The 19,259-nt window shown below is 44.2% G+C and overlaps 1 protein-coding gene across 1 annotated transcript in view; it reads left to right on the top strand.

The window, feature by feature from the left end:
* The window catches only part of wnt7aa (wingless-type MMTV integration site family, member 7Aa), a 47,692-nt gene extending 33,956 nt beyond the window's left edge, over positions 1-13,736 (top strand). Inside the window, exon 6 of the mRNA XM_041192184.1 lies at positions 13,042-13,736. The gene's annotated coding sequence lies outside the window, so the exon portion shown is untranslated. The remainder of the gene's footprint in view (positions 1-13,041) is intronic.
* The last annotated feature ends 5,523 nt before the right edge of the window (positions 13,737-19,259 follow it).

The following is a 19,259-nucleotide window of genomic DNA, read 5'->3' as shown; positions in this document are numbered from 1 at the left end:
AATCTTAAAACAACAGATTGTACTAATTTGTGCAAAAAGGAATGCCAATTTAAGATTTAGAGTCTATTGTAGGTTAATTGAGCATGACCCTAGCTTTTTAAAAGTTATTAGGTCCTGCTGATGTAACATCCATTTTACTGTTTATTGGACCTGAGGTAAAATGGGTACTTTAATTCCCATCCAGTAGCAGCATAAGTAATAATCCCAACATCCAGCCACAAAATGAAATTATGAGCTAGTTAAACAGCTGGAATTACACCATGAAGGATACAGCAATCATTTATTGACCAATGTGGTTGAAGAATAAGCATTGCCAAATGAGGAATTAACAACTTTACTGATTAGGCCATTAAAGCTCTAATAGAAAGCTACAGGGATTGGAGTGGACATTTTTTGGGATTGATGGACACTCCCCCTCCAGCCCATCACAAATTATCTGAGGAGGTGGTAGAAAGGGAGAATGTATTGTGTAAGTCCCATTGGTAACACAGCATAAAAGAGTCAGACCTTCAGAAATATAATACTGCATTCATAAAAAGACCTCTCTTCATACATACGGCTTTATAGAATATACAGCACAGACACAGGTCTTTCAGCCCAAATAGTCCATGCTACCATTTATACTCCACTCGAGCTTCCTCCATCCTTTGTGATCTAACTTGAAGGTTCACTATAAGTGAAGGTTCCTGGAATGAGAGGATTGTCCTGTGTTGGGAGGATGAGTAAACTCTGAAGTTTAGAAGGATAAGAGGTGATTTCATTGAGACATACTGAAGGGGTAGACATTGAAATGTTATCTCCTGGATAGGGAATCTAAAACACAGCCTCATGTCTGATCATTCAGGATGATGAGGAGAAATTTAAAAAAAAAATCATTCATGGGATTCATTCAGCAGCATTTATTGCCCTTGTTCAGAGGGCATTTTTAAGAATCAGCCACATTGCATGTAGGCCAGGACTGCAGATTTCCTGTCCTAAAAGACATTACAACAATCAGCATCAGACTTTTAATTCCTGATTGTTATTGGATACCATCCCACCCATGGTGGGATTTGAACCCAAGTCCCCAAAGAATTACCCTGGGTCTGTGGAAATTAGTCCAGTGACAATACCACTGTGCCACCACCTCCCCTTAGAGGCTTAGAAGCTGTGAACCTTTGGAATTCTCTAACTTGAGGATTGTGGATTCTCCATCCTAGAGGATATATTCAAGGCAGATTTATTTTGCCTCTAGGGACTCAAGGGATATGGGGAGGTGGTGGTAAAGTGGAGTTAAGACAAAAGATCAGCCATGATTGTATTGAATGGCAGAAAAAGATTAAGGGGCTGTTTGGTCTACTCCATCTCCTATTTATTATGTTCTATCAGCATAACCATCTATTCCTTTCTCTGGCCTCCTTTTAACTGCATCTATACTATTTGCCACAACTACTCCCTGTGATAGTGAGTTCCACATTCTCACCACTTTCTGGGTAAAGATGTTACTTCTGAATTCTCTATTTATTTTCTTGGTGACTGTCATATGGTGATGGCCTCGAGTTTTGTTCTTCCCCACAAGTGGAAACATAGGTCAGGATTTTGAGCTCATCGGGCAGGCGGGCCTGGGAACGGTCAGGAACCAGTCTGCCGCCCGCAATCGGGCCCTGACCATGATTTCATGCTGGCAGGCCAATTAAGGCCCACCCAGGATGAAATGTGGTTCCACACTGGCCGGGAAGGGCCAAGCAGGGGTGGGGGCTTGTAAGCTGTTGGGTCCAATGGTGACTCAGCGGCTGGTTTAACAGAAGCCCAAAGAGCCCCTGGAAGGTTGCCACGGAAGGATGTCTCCTGTGCTTTCACTATGGATTCGAGTGCGGCTGGACAAGGCAGGCAGAGGGGCAGGTTGGGTGGGCACTCGGCCCCCCCGCTTTTCTGATGAGTGCCTCGCTGTCCTCCTGGAAGAGTTGGCTGTCAGGAGGGACACCCTTGTCCCCAGGGATGGGGGGAGGAGGCCTCCACACCTCACAAAGAGCGTGTGGGAGGAGGTTGCAGCAATGATGAGCAGCCATGACGTGGTGCGGCGCACCTGGGTGCTGTGCCGAAAGCGCTTTCAATGACCTGCTGCGCTCAGGAAGGGTGAGTACCATCTTGGCATAGGTCATTGTGCAGAAGTGTTAAGGTCTGGCTATCCCCCTGTGGAGCTCAGGGGTGCTAGATTCTGAGTACCAACTGTCAATGATGCTGGAGCTGGCCAAGGGGGTGAGCCCTGGCTGCTTGGATTGAGTGCCTTGCGGCTCGAGGCCCATGACTCAGCTGTGCCCTGCCAGGTCCTCCTCAGCTGGGTTGGCCAGGCTGCAATGGCACTGCAGATAGAGAGTGGACTATTCAATGCTCCTTTGTTGTTTCAAGAGAAGACGGCCCACAACAATATTGAATAGTGGAGGTTCCACTAACCTCCTAATCCTTTCCAGATATGAACAAGAAGCCCTGGAGCTTGAGAGCCAACTGGGCACGGAGAGGTGGGGGGGCCAGACAAAGGTAAAAGTGCAGTGCACAGAGGTGAGACTTTCAGTTTGTGCAACCATACCAGTGTAGTCTCTTCATTGATGGAGCCTCGAATCTGGAGTCCCCATTGATCATTGAAAGATGATGGTATGTTGATGCAGATCTCCATTGTCTCACCAGGGTGCCTGGCATGCACAGTGACGGTGTAGTATCTTTAACTAATGACATGTCCTTGTTCTCCCTTTCAGATTCACCAGCAAGTGTGTGCTTTGTGGATCCTGAAGAGCCACCTTCAACAGCGGGGGACCACTGAGCTTCTGTTGCATCTGCATCACACCCGCTCTCTAAAGCAGGCACCAGTGCAGGCACCAGCACCTTGGTGGGCATTAGATTGGCATCTAGTATCTCAGTGCACATTGGTGAGGGCACTTCACACTTGCTTGAGGTGAAGGCGGAGGCGGAGGTGGAGAGTCCCCAGGGCTCCGGCAGTCAGAGGACTGCTGGAGACCAGAACGGTGCTCAGTTGAAGGCTGATGATGAGCCTCTGGAGTCGTCCATTAGGCAGCAGATGCTGGATGTCCAGCGAGATGTGCAGGAGGGTTTGACAGAGATCGATGAGGGATGCATGCCAGGGTCGCCATGATGGACAAGTCCATGCGGAGCATCAGGGCTGCGTTGATCCTCATGGCAGAGCGCAATGCCTCTTCCTTTGAGAGAGTGGAGACTCTCATGGAGAGACAGCTCCAGGAACAGAGTTAGGGGTTCCTGGGGTTGCGCTTGGTCCTGCAACTCCTCATGCAGGCACTAACCTCCGGTGGTCAGTGTCCATGTGGGAGATGGATGAGGCACCCAGTATCCCAGCTAGGTGCCCATCCATCAATGGTGAGCAGGGGGGTCCAGAGCGACCTCTCGTTGGCGCACGAGCTGCCTGCCATCTCTGTGGGCTCCTCTCAGGGCGCTCTGGATGATGGCTTCTCTGCCAATGACCGTAGCATCTGATGAGTCTGCGGTGACTGGGGAGATGCCAACCATGGCACTGACCGTTCCCTCCCAGGTGGGGCCAGCACAGGCTCCACTGGTCAGAGGATGACCACCAAGGTCATCAAGGCCAACAAGACAGCTGAGTCAGCGGGCTGTCTCCAATGCAGTGGCAGCGAGAGGGAGCACCAAGACGTAACACTCGCAAACGTAAGTTAAAGGCACCATGAGCACAAAAGAGACAGTTCACAGGTGATTTTATATTCATTTTATGTTGACTTTATGGGTAGCAATTTTCGCTTGACACGTGGGCAAGCACCCAACACGCTCGAGCGTGAAATGACACATGTTGACGTTGGCCGAGTGTGCCTCGCAATAGTTCAGGCCGTTAGTTAATGCCATTAAGTAATCAATTAACTTAAATTTTTCACTGACCATTCAACCTAACATTTGGCAGGCAGGCGAAAAGGCCAAGTGACCTTTGCATTTTTTTGGAAACCTCATCCATGGGCGGGATGAGGTTTCCAAAAGCAAATAAAGATAAAATAAACGTTTTAAAATTGAATTAATAACATGTCCCCACTCATGTGACAGAGGGGACATGTTTTATTACATTTTTATTTTCTTTTCTTAACAATGCTTCATGTCCCTGAGGCAGCTCTGCACAAAGTTTGCACTCGGTCGGCTCTCCCTCCTCCCCCCCATGCCTCCCCTCTGAGCGCTGCTGCTCATGTTTCACGCTGGGTGGGCCTTGATTGGCTGGCGAGTATGAAATCATGGTCCGGCCCTGATTGTGGGTGGCGGTCGGCTTCCAGACTGCCCCTGCCCACCCGCCAAGGGAAATATTCTGCCCCTATGTATCCTGGTCTGGGGTTGAAGACCCAAAACGTTTATGTAAATATTATTAAACTGCCAGAATGAGACAAATTGTATTTTTGTCATCATGGCCTGAGTATGCTTCACCTTTTTATTTCATTGGTGTGGGGATCGCCAGTATGTAATGCTGGATGTAGGTGGCTCTGAACTTTATTGCACTGGCGCTGAGTGTTCTTTTTGTTCAAATGGAAGTGTCCTTTCAGACATCCGGGATGGAGGCAGTAGCTCTGGCATCGCAGTTGAAACTGATCTTCGGTAGCCTGGCTGAAGGAATGTTGGATCAAGGTGCCCCTGCTTCCCTCCAGGTTACAGAGGTCTGGCTCCCCACCTTCAGTGTTTTCCTCACCGTGCACCTCTTCTGACTCACTACTGGACTCATCACCTGTGGCCTGTGCAGCTGCTTCAAGATCCTCTTCCTCCAGTGGGTCCCCCCCCCTTGCTAATGTCAGATTGTGGAGAGTGCAGCATGCAACCACTTTAAGTGACACTCGCTCTGGGGGGTATTGTCATGCTCCCCCTGAACAGTCCAGGCTTTGGAAGCGCACCTTGAGAAGACCTATGGTCCTCTCTATCACCGTTCTTGTGGAGACATGACTCGTATTATAACGCTTCTCTGCCTCTGTTCTTGGGTGGCAGAGAGGCGTCATCAGCCACCTCTTCAAAGGATAACCCTTGTCACCCAGCAGCCATCCATCTAGTTGAGCTGGAGCACAAAAGAGCCTCGGCACCTGGGAGTGTTTCAGGATGTACGCTGCCAGGTTACCTTGCAGAAACTTGCAGGATCTGCATCCTGTGGTCACACACTATCTGCACATTCATGGAATGGAATCCCTTCCTGTTGACAAATGCACCTGGCTGACCCACTGGTGAATACTAGCGGTGGCAGAATGAGACCATTAAGTGGGCATCAATTAATGGGGGGACGGGAAGGCCATGCCCAAGTTTTCTCACCACGGACTTAATCAGAGTAGAGGCAGGAAAGTGATGGGGTGACCACCTGACATCCTCCTGCCTGATTAAATTCCCCCACCACCAAACTTGCCACAGGGTAGGGCACTAAATTATGCCCTACCCTGTGGCAAGTTTGGTGGCGGGGGAATTTACTCAGGCAGGAGGGTGTTTATGTCTACTCTATTCATAATTTTAAAGGCTTTCATTAGGTTATTGTTGTAAGGGTGGCCAAGTTGCTACAATTGATGATAGAGTTGATTAGCAGACACCTATAGGGTGGAAAAATTAAGTTTATTTATAATGTACTCAGCAGCAACTACACCTGTGCTATCTCTACACTAAATGCTGCAGTAGTCCATGCTACTCTTCTATTGGTTACTACAGGTCTTCCTTACAAGATTATTCTTAAAGGTACATTTCACTAAACAAAATCATAATTACTACATTCTTCCCCCTTTAACTCGGCTATACATATAATATTTACAAGTACAAATTTTTCAAGACAACATTATATTTACACTCGGTAAGGAATTTACAAGTTCAGTCTTTCAGGTGGTTTCCTGGTCCGTGTGGAACATTGCAGTTTCACAGCTTCAGGTTCTTTGTCAGGAGCCTTCTTTTCTGGAGTTGCCTAAACATCAGGTGCTTTGGTGGGTACTTACAGTTGTGTATCTTCAGCTCTTACAGGAACATCAGACATGCCTGTCCTGGGTTGAGTATCCTCAAGAGGAAACACAGACCTGGTCATGATCACTGGTGGATCCAAATCTTGGTGATTTCTCTGTCTTTTTAAATGGTCCACATGTTTACGAATGATCCGGCCTTCCACCTCCACGTTAAGATAGAGGTCCAGTCACTGCATTTATGTCATCCAGTAACTACTTTGGTCCTTCTCCAAAGTTCTTCACGTTTACTGGCTCTCCCACAGGAAATTTCTTTTTGCCTATGGCAGTCATGTCTAGTTTTCTGTCTTCCCTGCCTCCTTTCCACCTTCCCCTCTAAATTCCGCATTATTAAGCTCAATCTTGTCCTGAGACAGCGTTTCAACAATAACTCCGCAGGTGTGACATCTGTTGTTGTGTGAGGGGTAGTCCTGTAATGAAAAAGAATGCTAACTTGTTGCCAAGGAATTGCCAGTTAGCCTTTTCATGCCTGCCTTGAACATTTGAATTTCTCTTTTGGCCAGTCCGTTTGAGGAAGAGTGGTCAGGTGCCATTTTTACATGAGTGATATCGTTAAGGCTGATAAACCGTTGAAACTCAGCACTCGTAAATGTCGTGCTGTCATCAGAAACAACTACTTCTGATAGTCTGTGAATGGCAAAACTTTGATATAGTTTCTCAATTGTAGCGGCCAACGTCAGTGACTTCACCTCATATATGTGCAAGTAGCTCGGATGGGCATCGACAATGAGCAGAAACATTGTTCCCAGGAAAGGTCCAATGTAGTCAATGTGTAACCGCACCCAGGGTCTACCTGGTGACTCTCATGGGTGCAATGGAGCTGACACTGGCAACGTTTGCAGTTGCTGACATTGCACACAGTTCTTTATTAAACTCTCCATTTTGCCATCCATCTCAGGATAAATAGCTACGTGCTATGGTCTTCATTTGGGAAATTCCTGGATGGGTTAAAAGTGGCTCCCTTCCCTTTGGAGGAACTATCATTCATGCTGCCCACAATAAGGTGCCATCTTGGCTTGTTACTTCATGTCTTCTGTTGAAGTACGGTTTCATTTCATCAGATACAGGCTCCTGTGACCAACTTTGTAACACTTGTTCTCGTATTTGAGATAGGACTGGGTCCTGACTTGTCCAGTCTCTGATCTGTTGACTGCATACCGGCGAGGAATCTAAGAAATTTAACAGTAAAACAAGTTCCTGTGGAACTTGGACATGCTCATCATTTTCCTGTAAAGGCAAATGACTAAGGGCATTGGCATTTGCGATTTGATTGCCAGGCCTAACTATGAAAGTGTATTTGTATGCTGCCGGAATCAAAGCCTATTAGCATTTCTGTATCTTCTTTCTAGTGCAGATTTAATCTTGGCAGTCTTTTTGACTTCACTGTTGGCCAGACTTCTCTCAGGTGCCAGCTTAACTTGTCTGAGCTGTGACCGAGGCTCCCAAAATTTCATTATCTCTCTGCTCCTTGGAAAATTCTGTGACTTTTGCCTTCAAAGCCTCTTTGGCTTCATTTTGCTGATTCTTCAGCTCTCCCGTCTCCTTTTTGTATTTGTTTGCTGCCTCTTGGAAAATTGAACATTGTTGTATCTTTTCCAACTCATCCTTCAGTTTAACAAAAACAAAAATACCTGGAAAAACTCAGCAGGTCCGGCAGCATCCGCGGAGAGGAACACAGTCAACATTTCGAGTCCGAATGACCTTTCAACAGAACTGAAACAGTTATGTTGAAGGGTCATTTGTACTCGAAACATTAACTGTATTCCTCTCCGCAGATGCTGCCGGACCTGCTGAGTTTTACCAGGTATTTTCGTTTTTGTTTTGGATTTCCAGCATCTGCAGTTTTTTGCTTTTATGCTTTCATCCTTCAGTTTGTTTAGAGAAGTGCTGAATTCTTTCTGTTTCTCTTCACAATTTTTCAGAGGTACAAACTCTGACCTGAGGGAATTTTATAATGTGTGAAGGTCTTTCAACAGGTTTTCTGTTTCCCTGTGAAGGTTGTTCACCTTGCCTTGAACTCTGTCATCAAGCAGATCTCTTTGGGATCCTTCTGTTGTTCTTCCAGGTTTTGGCTTAAGACAGCCTGCATTTCTTCAGGTTGTTGAGTCCTTTTACACTCCTTTTTCAAAACAGGAATGTTTCCAGCTTCCTTTTGGAATCTCAGTGGCCAGCCATGGTTGATTTCTCCTAGCCAATTTCACCCTAGAAGGCTTGGTCCTCTGCCTTTCAGTTTCAACACTGGCAGTTTTACCGATTGGCTTTCATAATGGACAGTTACTTTGCTTATGTCTTTTACTTGAATGTCTTCACCCGTTTATGTTTTGGGCTTGGCAATTGTTTCTTCTAAACTTAATTGATGTTCACCATTATTCAGATATCTGAAGGTATGTTCCCCAATTACTGTAGTGGAAGCTCCTGTGTCCACTTCCATTCTAACAGGTTTGCCATTTACTTTCACTGTGACAAATATTGGTTCTGTCTTTCCAACTTTCAGCTTAAACAATGAGTAAGTGCACTGCCTCGTATGTCCATTTCTGTGAGAATAATAACATTTGATTTTTTTAAACTGCCAATCACTAAAGGACTGCTTGTTTCCACCTCTATTAAAATTATTCTTCAATTTCACTGCTAAGTTATTTTCCTTTATTCTTCAGCTAGTGAGGCTGTTTCCCGCTTCTCAGCAGAATCTTGCATTTTCACACCCTTTTCGGCTGGGGTTTCCTGCCTGATGTGGAGGACGATACCATTTTGCGTACTTTGTATTGATTTTGAATCTCTTTCTGCACTTTCCATGACCAAATTCACTTCGGACAATAATCTTTTCTAAATAGTGTCCTCATTCATACCACACACTAAACGATCACTGAGCATGTCGCTGAGTCACATCGAACTCACGCTGTTCCATTAGCTGCTTTAAATTTGCCATGTAATGTGCAATTGTCTCATCTGGGGCTGTATTTCACGAATTAAACCTGAACCTCTGCATCATGACTGAGGGCTCTGGTTGAAAATGACTCTTCATGAGGTCCACCAATTCATTGAAATTTTTCAAATATGGGGCATTGGGTGCCATCAAACTTTGAATCCGACTGTAGGTTTTGCTCCCACGAGTACTCAAGAGGATTGCTTGCCTCTTTTTTTGCCCCATAATCTCTTTCGCTTGAAAAAAGAACATGAGGTGTTCTATGTGATGAGACCAATCATCTGTGGCTGGTTCAAAAGGATCAATTCTCCCAAACTGCGGAATTTTGAGAGAGGATAACTTCTTCAATTCTAACAGAGCTTGTTACTTACAATCACGGGTTAAGTACAGTGTTGATTTCTTTCTAACTTGATTTCTTTCTGTTCACTCTTGTTTTATCTTCATCACCAGTTTGTTATAGGGTGGCCGAGTTGCTACTATTGATGATAGAGTTGATCTGCAGAAACTTCTTGGGTGGAAACATTAAGTTTATTTCCAATGTGCTCAGCAGCAACTTACACATGTGCTTTCAACTCCAACTCTATCTCCACACAAAATGCTGAGGTAGTTCATGCTACTCTCCCATTGGTTACTACAGATCATGTGATCTTCTTTACAAGTATTATTCTTAAAGGTACATTATACACTAAACAAAACCATAATTACTACAGTCACCTCTTAGCTTTGTCTTTTCAACCTTTCAACCATATATCAGCCTGATATAAGACACCTGTTACATTACGCTTGTCTATAATTCTATCAGCTTAGTTAAGCATGATTTAGCCTTTTGCAATCTGTGCTGACTATTTTTTCATGTATTTTTTGTCTGCATCTGGCTCTTCTATCACTTCTTTACACATAGATTCCAATTTTTTCCTATCACAAGCTTAAGGTGACTAGTTTATATTTCCCATGTTTTATTCTATGCCCTTTTTGGATAGAGGAACAACATCAACTGTCTATCAGTCCTCTGGCACTAGTCTCTCTTCTATGGAACTTTCATATATATAAATTTTGCCGCTGTTATCTGCCACCTAGTTTCCTTGAGTATGCATGGATGCATAACATCTGGACCTGGGATTTTATTATCCTCTTTTAGTTTTGTTGGTTTGTCAATTATTTTCTCTCTTTCTATCCCAACTGTATTAATATTGCCTTTCAGTTCATTTTCTAGTGAAATTAATATGTTGCTATCTTTTGCTTAGTAAAAGCAGGGGCAAATAAATTTTTCAATTTTACTGCAATTTCTCTCTTGTTACCTGTGAATTTATCTTGCTCATCCTTTAATGTCTCTATCTCTGCTTTAATTTTCCTACTATCATGTATTTGTCTATTGAAAATTCAATCATTTCTCTTTATATTACATGATAACTTGATTTTGCAGTTTCTCATTGCCTCCTTGATGTTTTCTAACTTCTCTCCTATGTTGCTCATGTTCCCTTAGGTCCTCTTTCCTTTTAGTATCAAAGTGCTTCCTATATTTATTTAGATTCAATTTTCATTTCGTTCTTTATTCATCCACGGTGCCCCTTAATCAATTGGTTTGTTTTTGACTTTTAGTGAAATACACTTCTCTTGAACTCCATTGTTTAATTTTTAAGGATTTCCCATTACTTTTCTGTCACTTTGTTTTTCAAGATTTTCTACATCTGCTACTCACCTGTGGACTTATATTTTTTCTTCCAATTTCCTTCTACCATTATGGTGATGGATCCCTTCTTTTAACTTAATCCATATGGATTACTGTTAGTTTTATATTTTTTCTGCTACCATTGTGTTATATTTAACCAGAACAGTTACTTCACCTCCCCTCCCTTCTCTCCTTTCCATCCTAAATATGTTATATCTGGCAATATTTAATTGTGAGCCCTGTTTTCTACATCATTATTCAGTTACCTATTATCCCTGCTGTGTTTTGATCCTCTTTACAAATTATTGCCTCCAGGTCATTCATACTCAGGACATTTTTGTGCAAACAATTTCAATTGTTTTTATTTGTTAATCGTCTCTCTGCTTTTTGTAGTTATTTTCCCTTTGTGTTCTGCTTGCACTGCCATGTCTTAATTAATTAATGCTTTTTATCTTTAGCTTAATTCTTGAAATAGTTGGTCGCTTCATGTCTAGATTTATTAAAATATTATATTTAACTTGGTGATATGAACATTATTTATGTCTTGCAATGTTGTCTTATTAAGGGACTGTTACACAGATACACATTCCCTTGGAGTAGTATCATAGGGACTCAGGAAATGTAAACAATGATTCAGGTTGATTACTTAAGGCAGTAACTTGATATTTTCTTTATTCCTCTCTCATGAATGGAAGAAGAGACAACTGCCACAGTCAATGTTACAACATAAGCCAACATCTAATAGCATCCTGTGCCAATCCCTTGGCTGGATTTTCAAAGGTCTTTGGGGTTGGGACCAGTGTGGGCTTCAGGACAGTTCGTAAATTTCAACAAGCTGGCAGGCAGGGTGAGGGGGTGGGGGCGATGGGTGGAAATGGGAAAATCCCTTGCCGCAATTAACAGCTCATAAAGTTCCTTAAAAGCTTGTTAAGGGGCCTGTCTGATGGAGAATGCTATTTTAAATCTTTATTTCAGTGAACCCGAACAGTTTAGTATATGTTAGTGCCCAGCTATGAATTCATTGCAGGAACATGGGAAAGTTACTTTGAACATGTGCAGGATTGAATTTTGATGGGCCAACTAGCACCGGTTCTTATTGATTTGCTCACGGGACGTGGGTGTCGCTGGCTAGTTTATTGCCCATCCCTAATTGCCTTTGAGAAGGTGGTGCTGAGCTGCCTTCTTGAACCCTGCAGTCCATGTAGAGTAGGAACACCCACAATGTTATTAGGAAGGGAGTTCTAGGATTTTGACCCAGCGACAGTGAAGGAACGGTGATAACGTTCCAAGTCAGGATAGTGTACAGCTTGGAGGGGATCTTGCAGGTGGTGATGTTCCCATGCATCCACTGCCCTTGTCCTTCTGGGTGGTAGAGGTCAAGGGTTTGGAAGGTGCTGTCGAAGGAGCCTTGGTGAGTTGCTGCAGTTCGAGCCAAGTACCTGCATCTAGCCTGCATGGCAACTTTCATCCCCGTCGATGGTGCTGACTCTCTAAGGAGCTATTTGCTCTCTTCAGCAAGGCAGTGGCAATTCCTAACATGACGGTCGCCTGCCTTTGCCACTGGTGCCAGGCGGACAGGTCACACCTCTTGGAGGTACTTGATGCCTCTAAATTGACGCTGATCTGGGCCAGAATTTTACGTTCGGCATGTGGGCGCACGCCTGACATGCCCGTGGATAACATGATGCGCGATGACTTCGGGCACGCATCCCGATGTCATCACACACTCACGTGATATCTTGTTCAGTGGCCTCGCGCTGGATTCGGCTGCGCACCCGCCGATAATTGAAAGGCCCATTAAGGCCATTAACAAGGTAATTAAGTTGAAATTTGCACTGCCCATCCAACCTCACGGTTGGTGGGCAGGCAAAAAGGCCAAGCAACCTTTACATTTTTAGGAAACCTCATCCACAAGCCGGATGAGGTTTATTTAAGCTAATACACATTAAGTAAAAACTTTATTTTGAAATTAAAAACATGGCCCATCTCATATGACACAGTCACACGAGGGGACATGTTTCATTAAATTTTTATTGTCTTTATTAATTTTTTAAAAAAGCGCTTCAATCTCCCTGAAGCGGCTCCATGCCACAGGGTGATTGAAGCACTCTTTCACGCGCGTGTGCGAACTGCGTGCCAGGCCCACTCTCCCTCCTCCCCCCACCCGCACAGGTAGCACTGAGTGCTGCCGCTCGCGATCCGCGCAGGGCGGGCCTTAATTGGTCCACCCAAGTGAAATCACAGAGTGGAGACAATCGCAGGAGGCGGTTGGCTTCCCAACCGTCCCCATCCGCTCCCACCAAACTTGCTCGATGAGGGAAAAATTCTGGCCCTGGTCTCGTGCCCAATTGGGACATTTGAATTTAAAAATAGCATTGCGAGAACAGCATAGTGCACGGACAAGGTAGGGATGTGGAATTCAGCTGGGTGTAGATTCCTAATCACACTTTGAAAATCTGGCCTTCTATCTCTGACAGGTATCAGCATGTCTATGCAGACCTTGCAGGTTAAGAAGATAGTACAGGATGAAGGACAGTGCATTGGTGAGGAGGAGCAACTGGTGATGGCTGTAGAAAGCCAGTTACCTTGAGCTAAATGTTTCTGACCTCTTCTGTAACACCTCAGAATTCGGAGCAGACAAGGTCTTCATACAACCATGGACCACATCAAAGGAGGATTGTCTGTAAAAGTCATTTTTGTCAATGTCAAATGTCTTTCAAGATACAAAGAGGAGCATAAAGAAAATCACCAGCTGAATCAATGCAGTTGTGGACGAATGTTTGTGCTTACTGCAATCTACTGTGTAGGAATGGTGATTTAGAAAGGAATCACTTTGAAAATGTTCCATATCACACATCTGAAACAAACCACATTTACACACCACACAATACATGAAATTTAGGAAATTCAGAAGAAACTTCTTTACCCAGAAAGTGATGAAAATGTGGAATTCGATTCCAATGGGAGTGAATAAGGCAAATAGTGTAGATGCATTTAAGGTGGTGGACAGGGGACGTTGTCTGGATGAGCAAGTGAAGGAAAAGGGAATAAAAGGTAATGCTGATAGAGTTAGCTAAGGGAAGCTGGGGGGAGAATCTATTACAGCATAAAGGCTGGCATGGACTGGTTGGAACAAATTGGCCAGTTCTCATGCTGTAAATTCTATGTAATTCTATGAAATAAATGCACCGCATTTGACTTGGACATTTTTCAGAGTTCTTGTGTGCTTGTCCCTTGTTAGAAAAAAAATAATTTTCCTTTTATATCTTGCCTTTCACATCCTAAATAGGTCACAAAGTTCATCCCAGGCACCAATTTACCTTTGAAGTGTTGTCACCAGTGGGATATAGGAATGTTGACTGAGGGATTATTGTTGACAAAGACATTGGAAAGCTTACTTCTTCTTCAAATGGTGCTAAAGGATCTCTTATATCCACCAGATGGACAACCTCAATTTATCAGCATTCCTGAAATACAGCTTCCTCAACAGAGCAGCATTCTCACAACACTACACTGAAGTATGAGTCTAGACTATGTGCTCACATGTCTGGAAAGGGGATTCAACCCATGGATTTCTAACTTAGCGACAAGACCACTATCACTGGGCTGAGAACCTAAATTAAAGAACTGCACAGGAAATGTTGAGGATGGTGGTTTGAGCATGGTACCTTCGCAGATATGGGGCTGGATATTCAATGTGTTGGTGAGACTACACAGAGCTTTAAAAAAGGCAGATGGGATCAATTCCGGGATTCCCACCACCATTCCTGTCAGCCCCAATTTCAGTGGCATGGGATAAGGGTGCGGGCTGTCTACATTCCCGACCTGCCTGGCTTCATTGCAGGTGTAGGCACCTCCTAGCCCCCACAAGTTTCATGGAGTCAGACCAGCTTCTCAACGACTTGTGGTTCATGGACTCTCAGATGTGTCATGAGCCATAGTCTGGATGTGGGAACCTTTTGAAAGATAACTTCCAAAGATCTTATCCATGTTCCCCCATTCCAACTCATGCCCCTACCCACCTCCAATGGCCCCTCACACCCTCCATGCCAACACATGCCCTCACCAACCCCAATGGCCCCTCATACCATTCTTGCCAACTTAGCACGTCTATGTCTATTCATTCAGCAGACACTCTGTACAGAATCAATTATGCAGGCTTGCCTGAGAGTCCAGACTTCTATTAGTTTGTTGAAACAGGTGTACACAAGAGAAAACATTGTCTGATAGCTAAAGTGTTTTTTTGCTTGGCTCTATTTTGTCAGTGGCTCAATATTTATTTGCACAAGATAAAGATGCATTAAGTGCATATAGTTTCTGTTATTGATACTGCTGGGTAATTAACACATCTATAGGGTTGTAGTAACAGCAGTTTTTAAATAAAAGTTCTGCATGGCTTTTTTTAAACATTTCCAGATATGTAATTGTTATTATAGCGCTTATTGGTTCTATACAGAGTGTATACTGGGTGAATGGGCATGGAAGTGCTAGTAGTTGGCATAAAGGATATGAGGACCATTAGGAGTAGGTGGGAGGCATGAGGTGCATGGAAGGTATGAGCGGCTACTGGGGGTGGTTGGGGGGCATGGTTCAACATGAGTTAGCCTGGATAGGGCTTGGGGAGTGTGTGAGAGGGTGAGGGGAGAGGGCTAGAGGGCCCAAATCTAACTAAACAACTAGGATGAAGTCCCGGAAAATTGAGGCAGCTTTCTAACTAACCTGCCTCAGTGTTTGGCAGCCCCTGTTGTCACCTCCAACTGTGTCTGGGAGTGGCAGGCCTGACTCTATACTGCACTCGCTCCTCCCCCACCCAGAACAAAAATCGTGTTGTTCAGGGCACTTATTCCTGAGCTAGATGCGCCAAGATGGAAAGTTTCCTGACTCAAGCTACCCATCTCCAAGATGAAAAATCCGATGCATGAATTTCAGCTTGAATTAGTAAGTAGTAAATCAATGGTTTGGCAGATATCTTTTGTGATCATTTTCAGTTTTCTGCTACACCTTTGCTATCCTGTCCTTCAACTGCCATGGTGAGACCACTGTGTGGAGTAACCTTGTGGCTTTTATTTTAAGATGTCTTTGATTGGAATATCTGATGCTCTCCATCAAGATCCCACTGATTTTTGCTTCTGATGGTTTTTGGTGTTCGGGTGAGTTGTGATGAGACGTGGCCACAGAAATTAGCCTTGACCTCCCTTCATTGAGGAGATAATTGGCTTAATGTGAAGGCATCAGAGAGGTCCTGGGAAAGTCCTTCATTGGTGATTGCATACTAGTTGGACACCGAGGGAATAGAATTCTTTTTGGTTCATGTAGGGCATAACATTATCCAGAGGGGGTGGACTGTAAATATGGGTATAACTGGAACCCAAAGATTGAGGCTCAGGAACAATACAATGATTGTGACATGACCATCATATGTGTTATTGAATAAGCCATTGGCTTCAGGTGTCTGGATAGATCTGGAGGTGCCCTTCAGTACTCACCAACCAGGATTTTCAGAATGATCTTGGTGTGCTGCATCCTGAATAATGTCACACGGCAGTGAGTTTTGGACCTACAGGAAGAACAAGGCACAACACATAGAGCCCTGGTAGGGAATTCTGGGGAGGGAGGCTGAGGAGAAGTAGGGGGTGGCAATGGAAGCTGATGTGGGCAATGCACCACTAGTGGTACACATTGTTTCCTGGGAGGCCCCTATTATTGTTCTTCTAGGTTCCACCAGTGCTCTCTTTCTCAGACCCCAATGCTCAGCGTCAACTCACAGCTCTCCAAACGTCCTCACACAACTGAAAGGGCCATTTGTCAGCCTTATCCAAAACAGGGCAAAATGGGAAAATAGTGTGAAGAATAACATTTATGTAGCTCAAATATAAAACAACAACTTAACATTCTAACAGTCCCTAAAACATCCTTGTGCCTACCCTTGTGAAAGTAAGATTCATTACTCTTCCTCTTCACTTTTATGTTTGCACATGAGCACTTGAGATAGGGTTGAGAGTCTGCTCAGACCCCTGCTCTGATTGCTGAAATGTTCTTGGCTAATGACCTCTGGGTCTGTAGTCCAAGAGGGCCCTGCCTATGATTGGTCCATCCACAAGGGCACACTCAGTCACTGACACACGTGGTTGCATGTGGGCTACTAACTGTGGGGGTGGGGGGAGATGGGATGGAGCCATCCTCACTTCTCTGTTCCCTTTCACCATCCTCCTTCTCAAGGCCCAGCCACACCTCCTTGCTACTAGTGAATTGGAGAATCAAGGCAATGAAAAGCCAAAGCTTGGGTATCATTCATCTGATTTAAGGTGGCATTCATAATGAGGATGTCACTGGTGAAAACCTGCATCCACTTGCGTCATTGCTCACCTGATGCTCCTTACAATTGGTCACTCTTTCCATGGATGATGACATCATCACAAAGGCCTGTAACATCATTCCACTTATGCTTGAAATGGATTCCTCCAATCTCTCTCAATGATGCAGAGTACAGCTGGAATACCTGCCAGTACATAGTACATTTGCTGCTGCTGTTCCAGAAGCATCCTACTCGTCAACCGCCCCAAAGGTACAGCATCTGCATCCTGTTGAGCAGAGATTAGAGAGTCCAGTGTCATCTATGTGGAGACTCCATTGCTGTCCCTGACTCACTATCTATCTTGCTCACTTGTGAAGTGTCAGTCACCATGTGAAACCCCAGCTATCTCTCTAAGCTGCCCAGTGGAGTAGGCTCTTCTGAGGAGTTATCATCATCATGGGCAACCTGGGCTACCTCCTGCTAAATGCATGAAAGCCCTTTGGGGGATAAAAGATATGAATGAGTGAAGGTAAGAGTGAAGTCATCATTATGCATGTGATCATATTCCAGTGACTATTGACATCAAGTCAGCATGGCTGTGTTTTGTATGCCATGTAGCTGGCTAGTATTTAACTCTGTCATGAGGTAGCTGGCAGGGCCCCATCTCCTCATTTCTGAAAACCAGGCACACTAAGATTCCTGTGATCCCCTATGTCTCCCCTGCCTCCCTTATTTAACTGATAAATGCATGGACTTTGGTGCTCTGTCCCTCCCTGTTTTTCTCTGCCCTTTTTTCCTGAAGGAAGGAAAGAAGGGACCTATGAGTGACAATAATGACAAGGATGGATGGAGAGCATGTCTCAAGGATGACATTTAGTGTGACTATAAGGGATAGGCATGACATTGCATAACATTGTGTGAGTGCCAGTGGTGGATTAATAGATGGGGATGTGAGTAAGTACATAGTCAGAGAGGGATAGGTGTGCCTGGGGGCAAGCTGGTGTGAGGATTGATGGGTTGGAATAGGCATGAGAATGCAGTGTAAGGGGGTTAGGGTGATACACACATCAGGATGTGGGTAATGTGGCATATTCACCTTTCCTACTCTGTTTAGGTCATTACACCCCTTTCTGCCTGGCATGATCTCTGCTGCTGATCTCCATGGCAACCTCCAACCATGACTTCTTTGTGTCACATATAATTCTCTTCCATTCCTCAGTTGGGAAGAATGTCTCCCTATGGCTCCTTTCAGGCCCCAACAGCACATCCAGGGAGGCATCGCTAGAACGAAGTGCGGTCTTTGACTCTTCTATGGTAACATATTTTTCTCTCTCCTTTGCACCTCTGATTGCTTCAGCTTGCATGTTTGAAATATCCCTTTAAATGGGGGAGTTGAAATTATGTTGGGCATGTCGTCATCATGTCCACTGATGCTAATTGGTTGGGAAGCCCGGGAATCATATGGTAACATAGTGGCTGTAATAAAAAACCACTAATAGCCAAATTTCACATATCTCCATGTTTCTCGCATATTATCAGGCCCATCCACACCCCTCCCTTACACAATCGCCCTCATCCCCACTCTGCTGCCAGAACACCTGTATCTTAAAATCCAACATTCTACAATCACCACAGAGAGGACTATCTTGGGATCTGACTATGTAATTTGCATACCACTACTCCATTGGATGCATGATAGCATGCCTGGAAATCGGCCCTCCCAATTTTAACTATTCGCACAAGGAATGGACACAACAGGGACCAATTTCTCCCTCATGGTATCTGTTTCACTCACTCCACTCACAGTATTCCATAGTGTCACAATTATTTGTGTAAAAAATTTCCCCTGCACCCTGTCTTAAATCTTACATTTAAGTTTGTTTCTATATCTGCTAATGTAGTTCTGCTTGACTGAAGCTACCAGCTGTTTGCTGCTAAGCAATATACCTAGTTTTTCCAAACGTCAATTAAATACATGAAGAAAAATTAGCTGCAGGAATATTAAAGGGTGGTTTAAATCGCATTTAGCTGCATTTCAAAGAGTCCTAAAGTGAATGCTTTTAAACATTATGCAACCCACAACTGTCTTAAATAAGCTGAAATTATAAGAGCATGGTGATACACAACTCTAATGTGCGAAAAGATTAATTCATGAACTGTAAGAAGTTACTCGAAACTCCTGCACATTAATTAGAACAGAGGCAGACCTCATAAAATATTTATAACAGTTTCCCAGGTTACAATAACTGAATAATTCAATAGTTCCTGCTTAGTTGCATAAACAAACCCCACTGATTAGCTATCCGAAGCTGTCCAAATGCAGAAGCGGCTACAGCGGAGAATTTAATTGTTTGGAATAATGTCAGACAGCAAGTGCCATTGAATTCTATATCAGATGCA

This window comes from Carcharodon carcharias, chromosome 7, assembly GCF_017639515.1.
Source record: "Carcharodon carcharias isolate sCarCar2 chromosome 7, sCarCar2.pri, whole genome shotgun sequence".
Taxonomy (NCBI): domain Eukaryota; kingdom Metazoa; phylum Chordata; class Chondrichthyes; order Lamniformes; family Lamnidae; genus Carcharodon; species Carcharodon carcharias.
This window is presented reverse-complemented; position numbering and strand designations above follow the sequence as displayed.